The sequence below is a fragment of the Venturia canescens genome, chromosome 7 (assembly GCF_019457755.1).
Source record: "Venturia canescens isolate UGA chromosome 7, ASM1945775v1, whole genome shotgun sequence".
In the NCBI taxonomy this organism is placed as follows: Eukaryota; Metazoa; Arthropoda; class Insecta; order Hymenoptera; family Ichneumonidae; genus Venturia; species Venturia canescens.
Genome location: NC_057427.1, coordinates 21,648,591 through 21,661,550, shown reverse-complemented (window position 1 = coordinate 21,661,550; position 12,960 = coordinate 21,648,591).

Sequence of the window (12,960 nt, the reverse complement as noted above, 5' to 3'; positions counted from 1 at the left end):
CCGCACTGCCGAACATCGAAACTCCGTTTTTTTATAACCATCAAAACTGACATATGGTATTATATATATATATATATAGACATAGGCAATCAAGAACTTTATTCCGCTGGATCGGTACAGCGAGTGTTGTGACCAATCGCAACTCGCTACTTTTGTCGCCGGGGTACGAGGCTTCCATATCCATAGAAATGGGTTATAGCTGGCATCAAGAGGCCTTTGATGGTGTTCTATACAGACAAGGTAAATCCATAAATGTGTTAGTAACTTTTGCATAATCTTGAGCCTGTGCAAAGTTTTTTCTCAGCAATTACGCCACCGATCATACTGGTTTTGGGCGCAATCGAAAGAGAATTTCGTCATCAGTCTCCAGTTCAATTTTCAAAGCCTCAGACGACTTATGAGGTTTGTAATTCAAGAAAATAACTTGTCAATTTTACCCCCACCACCGCGAATCGTTTTATTCAGAGAAAGTATAACTCGGCGAGAGCCTCAGGCCAGCAGACGACAGGGCTGTCAATGTACTTGTCCCGAGACTCTACCGAGTCTCTTGATAGAAATTAACAAGAATCACTGACATTTCGAACTGAACAGCTTTCCGACGTGCGATTCGAGATCATACCTTACATTCGAGTGATGTCGTTTCCGAACGTTCATAAACATGAAGAACGGTGATCACCGATAGATTTTTGTGAGAATCGCAACAAATCAAGAAGATTCACTGACATTTCGAACAAAAATAGATTCCGCCGTGCGATTCGAGATCATTGCTTACAATCGAGTTATGTCGTATCCGAACGTGCGTAAACATGAAAATTGGTGATCACCCATACACTTTTGTATGAATCGATACAATTTAACAACATTCACTGACATTTCGAACAGAAAAGCTTTCCGACGTGCGATTAGAGATCATAACTTACAATCGGGTGATGTCGTTTCCGAACGTTCATAAACGTAAAAATTAGTGATCACCGATACACTTTTGTGTGAATCGACTCAAATTAACCAGATTCACTGACATTTCGTTCTGAATCGCTTTCCGATGTGCGAATCGCGATCACAGCTTACAATCGAGTGATGTCGTTTCCGAACCATCATAAACGTGAAAATTGCTGATCACCGATACACTTTTGTATGAATCGATAGAAATTAACAAGAATCACTGACATTTCGAACTGAACAGCTTTCCGACGTGCGATTCGAGATCATACCTTACATTCGAGTGATGTCGTTTCCGAACGTTCATAAACATGAAGAACGGTGATCACCGATAGATTTTTGTGAGAATCGCAACAAATCAAGAAGATTCACTGACATTTCGAACAAAAATAGATTCCGCCGTGCGATTCGAGATCATTGCTTACAATCGAGTTATGTCGTATCCGAACGTGCGTAAACATGAAAATTGGTGATCACCCATACACTTTTGTATGAATCGATACAATTTAACAACATTCACTGACATTTCGAACAGAACAGCTTTCCGACGTGCGATTCGAGATCATAACTTAAAAACGAGTGATGTCGTTTCCGAACGTTCATAAACGTGAAAATTGGAGATTACCGATACACTTTTGTGTGAATCGACACAAATTAACCAGATTCACTGACATTTCGTTCTGAATCGCTTTCCGATGTGCGAATCGAGATCATAACTTACAATCGAGTGATGTCGTTTCCGAACCATCATAAACGTGTCAATTGAAGATCACCGATACACTTTTGTGTGAATCGATACAATTTAACAACATTCACTGACATTTCGAAAAGTGCAGCTTTCCGACGTACGATTCGAGATCATTACTTACAATCGAGTTATGTCGTTTCGGAACGTTCATAAACGTGAAAATTGGTGTTCACCGATACACTTTTGGGTGAATCGATGCAAATTAACAAGGTACACTGACATTTCGTTCTGAAACGCTTTACGACGTGTAATAATCTCGAATCGCACGTCGGAAAGCGATGCTGGTCGAAATGTCAGTGAATGTTGTTAAATTGTATTGATTCACACAAAAGTGTATCGGTGATAACCAATTTTCACGTTTATGAACGTTCGGGAACGTCATCACTCGATTGTAAGGTGTGATCGCGATTCGTACTTCGGAAAGCGATTCAGAACGAAATATCAGTGAATCTGGTTAATTTGAGTCGAATCACACAAAAGTGTATCTGTGATCTCCAATTTTCACGTTTATGATCGTTCGGAAATGACATCACTCGATTGTAAGTTATGGTCTCGGATCGCACGTCGGAAAGCTGTTCTGTTCGAAATGTCAGTGAATCTTGTTAATTTCTATCGATTCATACAAAAGTGTATCGGTGATCACCACTTTTCACGTTTATGATGGTTCGGAAACGACATCACTCGATTGTAAGGTGAGACCGCGATTCGCACATCGGAAAGCGATTCAGAACGAAATGTCAGTGGATCTGGTCAATTTGTGTCGATTCACACAAAAGTGTATCGGTGATCTTCAATTTTCACGTTTATGAACGTTCGGAAACGACATCACTCGAATGTAAGGTATGATCTCGAATCGCACGTCGGAAAGCTGTTCTGTTCGAAATGTCAGTGAATCTTGTTAATTTCTATCGATTCATACAAAAGTGTATCGGTGATCACCAATTTTCACGTTTATGATGGTTCGGAAACGACATCACTCGATTGTAAGCTGTGATCGCGATTCGCACTTCGGAAGCGTTTCAGAACGAAATGTCAGTGAATCTGGTTAATTTGAGTCGATTCACACAAAAGTGTATCGGTGATCACCAATTTTCACGTTTATGAACGTTCGGAAACGACATCACCCGATTGTAAGTTATGATCTCGAATCGCACGTCGGAAAGCTGTTCTGTTCGAAATGTCAGTGAATCTTGTTAATTTCTATCGATTCATACAAAAGTGTATCGGTGATCACTAATTTTCACGTTTATGATGGTTCGGAAACGACATCACTCGATTGTAAGGTGAGACCGCGATTCGCACATCGGAAAGCGATTAAGAACGAAATGTCAGTGAATCTGGTTAATTTGTGTCGATTCACACAAAAGTATATCGGTGATCTTCAATTTTCACGTTTATGAACGTTCGGAAACGACATCACTCGATTGTAAGTTATGATCTCCGATCACACGTCGGAAAGCTGTTCTGTTCGAAATGTCAGTGAATGTTGTTAAATTGTTTCGATTCACACAAAAGTGTATCGGTGATCACCAATTTTCATGTTTATGAACGTTCGGAAATGATATCACTCGATTGCAATTTATGATCTCGAATCGAAATGTCATTGGATATTGTTAATTTGTCATGTATTGAACAAAAATTTTATTGGTGATCACCAATCTTCATGTTTATGAAAGTTCGGGAACGTTTTCATCGCTCGATTGTCAGTTCAGATCTCAAATGGCCCTTCGGATTGCGATACTAAATGTCTGTAAAATTGTTGATATGTGACGTTCATCGGTGAACGTTTCCAATCTTTCATAAACATGAAAGTAAGTAATCAGCGATAACCTTGTGTGTTAATCGTTACAAATCAACAATTTTTTCCGACATTTCTATCAGAATCGCAATCCGAAATGCGATTCGAGACCGGAACTGACATTCGAACGATGTCGTTTCTGAACGTTCACAAATATGAAAATTGGTGATCACAAATAAACTTTTGTGAGAATCGTTACAAATTATCAAGATTCACTGACAATTCGAACAGAATCGCTTTCCGATGTGGGAATCGAGATCATAACTTACAATCGAGTGATGTCGTTTCCGAACCATCATAAACGTGAAAATTGAAGATCACAGATACACTTTTGAGTGAGTCGATACAATTTAACAACATTCACTGACATTTCGAAAAGAGCAGCTTTCCGACGTGCGATTCGAGATCATTACTTACAATCGAGTTATGTCGTATCCGAACGTTCATAAACATGAAAATTGGTGATCACCGATACACTTTTGTATGAATCGATAGAAATTAACAAGATTCACTGACATTTCGAACAGAACAGCTTTCCGACGTGCGATCCGAGATCATAACTTACAATCGAGTGATGTCATTTCCGAACGATCATAAACGTGAAAATTGGAGATCACCGATACACTTTTGTGTGATTCGACTCAAATTAACCAGATTCACTGACATTTCGTTCTGAATCGCTTTCCGATGTGTGAATCGCGATCACAGTTTACAATCGACTGATGTCGTTTCCGAACGTTCATAAACGTGAAAATTTGTGATCACCGATACACTTTTGTGTGAATCGAAACAATTTAACAACATTCACTGACACTTCGAACAGAACAGCTTTCCGACGTGTGATCGGAGATCATAACTTACAATCGAGTGATGTCGTTTCCGAACGTTCATAAACATGAAGAACGGTGATCACCGATAGATTTTTATGAGAATCGCAACAAATCAAGAAGATTCACTGACATTTCGAACAAAATTAGATTCCGCCGTGCGATTCGAGATCATTGCTTACAATCGAGTTATGTCGTATCCGAACGTGCGTAAACATGAAAATTGGTGATCACCCATACACTTTTGTATGAATCGATACAATTTAACAACATTCACTGACATTTCAAACAGAAAAGCTTTCCGACGTGCGATTAGAGATCATAACTTACAATCGGGTGATGTCGTTTCCGAACGTTCATAAACGTGAAAATTGGTGATCACCGATACACTTTTGTGTGAATCGACTCAAATTAACCAGATTCACTGACATTTCGTTTTGAATCGCGTTCCGATGTGCGAATCGCGATCACAGCTTACAATCTAGTGATGTCGTTTCCGAACCATCATAAACGTGAAAATTGGTGATCACCGATACACTTTTGTATGAATCGATAGAAATTAACAAGATTCACTGACATTTCGAACAGAAAAGCTTTCCGACGTGCGATCCGAGATCATAACTTACAATCGGGTGATGTCGTTTCCGAACGTTCATAAACGTGAAAATTGGTGATCACCGATACACTTTTGTGTGAATCGACTCAAATTAACCAGATTCACTGACATTTCGTTCTGAATCGCTTTCCGATGTGCGAATCGCGTTCACAGCTTACAATCGAGTGATGTCGTTTCCGAACCATCATAAACGTGAAAATTAGTGATCACCGATACACTTTTGTATGAATCGATAGAAATTAACGAGAATCACTGACATTTCGAACTGAACAGCTTTCCGACGTGCGATTCGAGATCATAACTTACAATCGAGTGATGTCGTTTCCGAACCATCATAAACGTGAAAATTGAAGATCACAGATACACTTTTGAGTGAGTCGATACAATTTAACAACATTCACTGACATTTCGAAAAGAGCAGCTTTCCGACGTGCGATTCGAGATCATTACTTACAATCGAGTTATGTCGTATCCGAACGTTCATAAACATGAAAATTGGTGATCACCGATACACTTTTGTATGAATCGATAGAAATTAACAAGATTCACTGACATTTCGAACAGAACAGCTTTCCGACGTGCGATCCGAGATCATAACTTACAATCGAGTGATGTCATTTCCGAACGATCATAAACGTGAAAATTGGAGATCACCGATACACTTTTGTGTGATTCGACTCAAATTAACCAGATTCACTGACATTTCGTTCTGAATCGCTTTCCGATGTGTGAATCGCGATCACAGTTTACAATCGACTGATGTCGTTTCCGAACGTTCATAAACGTGAAAATTTGTGATCACCGATACACTTTTGTGTGAATCGAAACAATTTAACAACATTCACTGACACTTCGAACAGAACAGCTTTCCGACGTGTGATCGGAGATCATAACTTACAATCGAGTGATGTCGTTTCCGAACGTTCATAAACATGAAGAACGGTGATCACCGATAGATTTTTATGAGAATCGCAACAAATCAAGAAGATTCACTGACATTTCGAACAAAATTAGATTCCGCCGTGCGATTCGAGATCATTGCTTACAATCGAGTTATGTCGTATCCGAACGTGCGTAAACATGAAAATTGGTGATCACCCATACACTTTTGTATGAATCGATACAATTTAACAACATTCACTGACATTTCGAACAGAAAAGCTTTCCGACGTGCGATTAGAGATCATAACTTACAATCGGGTGATGTCGTTTCCGAACGTTCATAAACGTGAAAATTGGTGATCACCGATACACTTTTGTGTGAATCGACTCAAATTAACCAGATTCACTGACATTTCGTTCTGAATCGCTTTCCGATGTGCGAATCGCGTTCACAGCTTACAATCGAGTGATGTCGTTTCCGAACCATCATAAACGTGAAAATTAGTGATCACCGATACACTTTTGTATGAATCGATAGAAATTAACGAGAATCACTGACATTTCGAACTGAACAGCTTTCCGACGTGCGATTCGAGATCATACCTTACATTCGAGTGATGTCGTTTCCGAACGTTCATAAACATGAAGAACGGTGATCACCGATAGATTTTTGTGAGAATCGCAACAAATCAAGAAGATTCACTGACATTTCGAACAAAAATAGATTCCGCCGTGCGATTCGAGATCATTGCTTACAATCGAGTTATGTCGTATCCGAACGTGCGTAAACATGAAAATTGGTGATCACCCATACACTTTTGTATGAATCGATACAATTTAACAACATTCACTGACATTTCGAACAGAAAAGCTTTCCGACGTGCGATTAGAGATCATAACTTACAATCGGGTGATGTCGTTTCCGAACGTTCATAAACGTAAAAATTAGTGATCACCGATACACTTTTGTGTGAATCGACTCAAATTAACCAGATTCACTGACATTTCGTTCTGAATCGCTTTCCGATGTGCGAATCGCGATCACAGCTTACAATCGAGTGATGTCGTTTCCGAACCATCATAAACGTGAAAATTGGTGATCACCGATACACTTTTGTATGAATCGATAGAAATTAACAAGAATCACTGACATTTCGAACTGAACAGCTTTCCGACGTGCGATTCGAGATCATACCTTACATTCGAGTGATGTCGTTTCCGAACGTTCATAAACATGAAGAACGGTGATCACCGATAGATTTTTGTGAGAATCGCAACAAATCAAGAAGATTCACTGACATTTCGAACAAAAATAGATTCCGCCGTGCGATTCGAGATCATTGCTTACAATCGAGTTATGTCGTATCCGAACGTGCGTAAACATGAAAATTGGTGATCACCCATACACTTTTGTATGAATCGATACAATTTAACAACATTCACTGACATTTCGAACAGAACAGCTTTCCGACGTGCGATTCGAGATCATAACTTACAAACGAGTGATGTCATTTCCGAACGTTCATAAACGTGAAAATTGGAGATTACCGATACACTTTTGTGTGAATCGACACAAATTAACCAGATTCACTGACATTTCGTTCTGAATCGCTTTCCGATGTGCGAATCGAGATCATAACTTACAATCGAGTGATGTCGTTTCCGAATCATCATAAACGTGTCAATTGAAGATCACCGATACACTTTTGTGTGAATCGATACAATTTAACAACATTCACTGACATTTCGAAAAGTGCAGCTTTCCGACGTACGATTCGAGATCATTACTTACAATCGAGTTATGTCGTTTCGGAACGTTCATAAACGTGAAAATTGGTGTTCACCGATACACTTTTGGGTGAATCGATGCAAATTAACAAGGTACACTGACATTTCGTTCTGAAACGCTTTACGACGTGTAATAATCTCGAATCGCACGTCGGAAAGCGATGCTGGTCGAAATGTCAGTGAATGTTGTTAAATTGTATTGATTCACACAAAAGTGTATCGGTGATAACCAATTTTCACGTTTATGAACGTTCGGAAACGTCATCACTCGATTGTAAGGTGTGATCGCGATTCGTACTTCGGAAAGCGATTCAGAACGAAATATCAGTGAATCTGGTTAATTTGAGTCGAATCACACAAAAGTGTATCTGTGATCTCCAATTTTCACGTTTATGATCGTTCGGAAATGACATCACTCGATTGTAAGTTATGGTCTCGGATCGCACGTCGGAAAGCTGTTCTGTTCGAAATGTCAGTGAATCTTGTTAATTTCTATCGATTCATACAAAAGTGTATCGGTGATCACCAATTTTCACGTTTATGATGGTTCGGAAACGACATCACTCGATTGTAAGGTGAGACCGCGATTCGCACATCGGAAAGCGATTCAGAACGAAATGTCAGTGGATCTGGTCAATTTGTGTCGATTCACACAAAAGTATATCGGTGATCTTCAATTTTCACGTTTATGAACGTTCGGAAACGACATCACTCGAATGTAAGGTATGATCTCGAATCGCACGTCGGAAAGCTGTTCAGTTCGAAATGTCATTGATTCTTGTTAATTTCTGTCGATTCATACAAAAGTGTATCGGTGATCACCAATTTTCACGTTTATGATGGTTCGGAAACGACATCACTCGATTGTAAGCTGTGATCGCGATTCGCACATCGGAAAGCGATTCAGAACGAAATGTCAGTGAATCTGGTTAATTTGAGTCGATTCACACAAAAGTGTATCGGTGATCTCTAATTTTCACGTTTATGATCGTTCGGAAATGACAACAGTCGATTGTAAGTTATGGTCTCGGATCGCACGTCGGAAAGCTGTTCTGTTCGAAATGTCAGTGAATCTTGTTAATTTCTATCGATTCATACAAAAGTGTATCGGTGATCACTAATTTTCACGTTTATGATGGTTCGGAAACGACATCACTCGATTGTAAGGTGAGACCGCGATTCGCACATCGGAAAGCGATTCAGAACGAAATGTCAGTGAATCTGGTTAATTTGAGTCGATTCACACAAAAGTGTATCGGTGATCACCAATTTTCACGTTTATGAACGTTCGGAAACGACATCACCCGATTGTAAGTTATGATCTCGAATCGCACGTCGGAAAGCTGTTCTGTTCGAAATGTCAGTGAATCTTGTTAATTTCTATCGATTCATACAAAAGTGTATCGGTGATCACTAATTTTCACGTTTATGATGGTTCGGAAACGACATCACTCGATTGTAAGGTGAGACCGCGATTCGCACATCGGAAAGCGATTCAGAACGAAATGTCAGTGAATCTGGTTAATTTGTGTCGATTCACACAAAAGTATATCGGTGATCTTCAATTTTCACGTTTATGAACGTTCGGAAACGACATCATTCGATTGTAAGTTATGATCTCCGATCACACGTCGGAAAGCTGTTCTGTTCGAAATGTCAGTGAATGTTGTTAAATTGTTTCGATTCACACAAAAGTGTATCGGTGATCACCAATTTTCATGTTTATGAACGTTCGGAAATGATATCACTCGATTGCAATTTATGATCTCGAATCGAAATGTCATTGGATATTGTTAATTTGTCATGTATTGAACAAAAATTTTATTGGTGATCACCAATCTTCATGTTTATGAAAGTTCGGGAACGTTTTCATCGCTCGATTGTCAGTTCAGATCTCAAATGGCCCTTCGGATTGCGATACTAAATGTCTGTAAAATTGTTGATATGTGACGTTCATCGGTGAACGTTTCCAATCTTTCATAAACATGAAAGTAAGTAATCAGCGATAACCTTGTGTGTTAATCGTTACGAATCAACAATTTTTTCCGACATTTCTATCAGAATCGCAATCCGAAATGCGATTCGAGACCGGAACTGACATTCGAACGATGTCGTTTCTGAACGTTCACAAATATGAAAATTGGTGATCACAAATAAACTTTTGTGAGAATCGTTACAAATTATCAAGATTCACTGACAATTCGAACAGAATCGCTTTCCGATGTGGGAATCGAGATCATAACTTACAATCGAGTGATGTCGTTTCCGAACCATCATAAACGTGAAAATTGAAGATCACAGATACACTTTTGAGTGAGTCGATACAATTTAACAACATTCACTGACATTTCGAAAAGAGCAGCTTTCCGACGTGCGATTCGAGATCATTACTTACAATCGAGTTATGTCGTATCCGAACGTTGATAAACATGAAAATTGGTGATCACCGATACACTTTTGTATGAATCGATAGAAATTAACAAGATTCACTGACATTTCGAACAGAACAGCTTTCCGACGTGCGATCCGAGATCATAACTTACAATCGAGTGATGTCATTTCCGAACGATCATAAACGTGAAAATTGGAGATTACCGATACACTTTTGTGTGAATCGACACAAATTAACCAGATTCACTGACATTTCGTTCTGAATCGCTTTCCGATGTGCGAATCGAGATCATAACTTACAATCGAGTGATGTCGTTTCCGAACCATCATAAACGTGTCAATTGAAGATCACCGATACACTTTTGTGTGAATCGATACAATTTAACAACATTCACTGACATTTCGAAAAGTGCAGCTTTCCGACGTACGATTCGAGATCATTACTTACAATCGAGTTATGTCGTTTCGGAACGTTCATAAACGTGAAAATTGGTGTTCACCGATACACTTTTGGGTGAATCGATGCAAATTAACAAGGTACACTGACATTTCGTTCTGAAACGCTTTACGACGTGTAATAATCTCGAATCGCACGTCGGAAAGCGATGCTGGTCGAAATGTCAGTGAATGTTGTTAAATTGTATTGATTCACACAAAAGTGTATCGGTGATAACCAATTTTCACGTTTATGAACGTTCGGAAACGTCATCACTCGATTGTAAGGTGTGATCGCGATTCGTACTTCGGAAAGCGATTCAGAACGAAATATCAGTGAATCTGGTTAATTTGAGTCGAATCACACAAAAGTGTATCTGTGATCTCCAATTTTCACGTTTATGATCGTTCGGAAATGACATCACTCGATTGTAAGTTATGGTCTCGGATCGCACGTCGGAAAGCTGTTCTGTTCGAAATGTCAGTGAATCTTGTTAATTTCTATCGATTCATACAAAAGTGTATCGGTGATCACCAATTTTCACGTTTATGATGGTTCGGAAACGACATCACTCGATTGTAAGGTGAGACCGCGATTCGCACATCGGAAAGCGATTCAGAACGAAATGTCAGTGGATCTGGTCAATTTGTGTCGATTCACACAAAAGTATATCGGTGATCTTCAATTTTCACGTTTATGAACGTTCGGAAACGACATCACTCGAATGTAAGGTATGATCTCGAATCGCACGTCGGAAAGCTGTTCAGTTCGAAATGTCATTGATTCTTGTTAATTTCTGTCGATTCATACAAAAGTGTATCGGTGATCACCAATTTTCACGTTTATGATGGTTCGGAAACGACATCACTCGATTGTAAGCTGTGATCGCGATTCGCACATCGGAAAGCGATTCAGAACGAAATGTCAGTGAATCTGGTTAATTTGAGTCGATTCACACAAAAGTGTATCGGTGATCTCTAATTTTCACGTTTATGATCGTTCGGAAATGACAACAGTCGATTGTAAGTTATGGTCTCGGATCGCACGTCGGAAAGCTGTTCTGTTCGAAATGTCAGTGAATCTTGTTAATTTCTATCGATTCATACAAAAGTGTATCGGTGATCACCAATTTTCATGTTTATGAACGTTCGGAAATGATATCACTCGATTGCAATTTATGATCTCGAATCGAAATGTCATTGGATATTGTTAATTTGTCATGTATTGAACAAAAATTTTATTGGTGATCACCAATCTTCATGTTTATGAAAGTTCGGGAACGTTTTCATCGCTCGATTGTCAGTTCAGATCTCAAATGGCCCTTCGGATTGCGATACTAAATGTCTGTAAAATTGTTGATATGTGACGTTCATCGGTGAACGTTTCCAATCTTTCATAAACATGAAAGTAAGTAATCAGCGATAACCTTGTGTGTTAATCGTTACGAATCAACAATTTTTTCCGACATTTCTATCAGAATCGCAATCCGAAATGCGATTCGAGACCGGAACTGACATTCGAACGATGTCGTTTCTGAACGTTCACAAATATGAAAATTGGTGATCACAAATAAACTTTTGTGAGAATCGTTACAAATTATCAAGATTCACTGACAATTCGAACAGAATCGCTTTCCGATGTGGGAATCGAGATCATAACTTACAATCGAGTGATGTCGTTTCCGAACCATCATAAACGTGAAAATTGAAGATCACAGATACACTTTTGAGTGAGTCGATACAATTTAACAACATTCACTGACATTTCGAAAAGAGCAGCTTTCCGACGTGCGATTCGAGATCATTACTTACAATCGAGTTATGTCGTATCCGAACGTTCATAAACATGAAAATTGGTGATCACCGATACACTTTTGTATGAATCGATAGAAATTAACAAGATTCACTGACATTTCGAACAGAACAGCTTTCCGACGTGCGATCCGAGATCATAACTTACAATGGAGTGATGTCATTTCCGAACGATCATAAACGTGAAAATTGGAGATCACCGATACACTTTTGTGTGATTCGACTCAAATTAACCAGATTCACTGACATTTCGTTCTGAATCGCTTTCCGATGTGCGAATCGCGATCACAGCTTACAATCGAGTGATGTCGTTTCCGAACCATCATAAACGTGAAAATTGGTGATCACCGATACACTTTTGTATGAATCGATATAAATTAACAACATTCACTAACATTTCGAACAGAACAGCTTTCCGACGTGTGATCGGAGATCATAACTTACAATCGAGTGATGTCGTTTCCAAACGTTCATAAACATGAAGAACGGTGATCACCGATAGATTTTTGTGAGAATCGCAACAAATCAAGAAGATTCACTGACATTTCGAACAAAATTAGATTCCGCCGTGCGATTCGAGATCATTGCTTACAATCGAGTTATGTCGTATCCGAACGTGCGTAAACATGAAAATTGGTGATCACCCATACACTTTTGTATGAATCGATACAATTTAACAACATTCACTGACATTTCGAACAGAAAAGCTTTCCGACGTGCGATT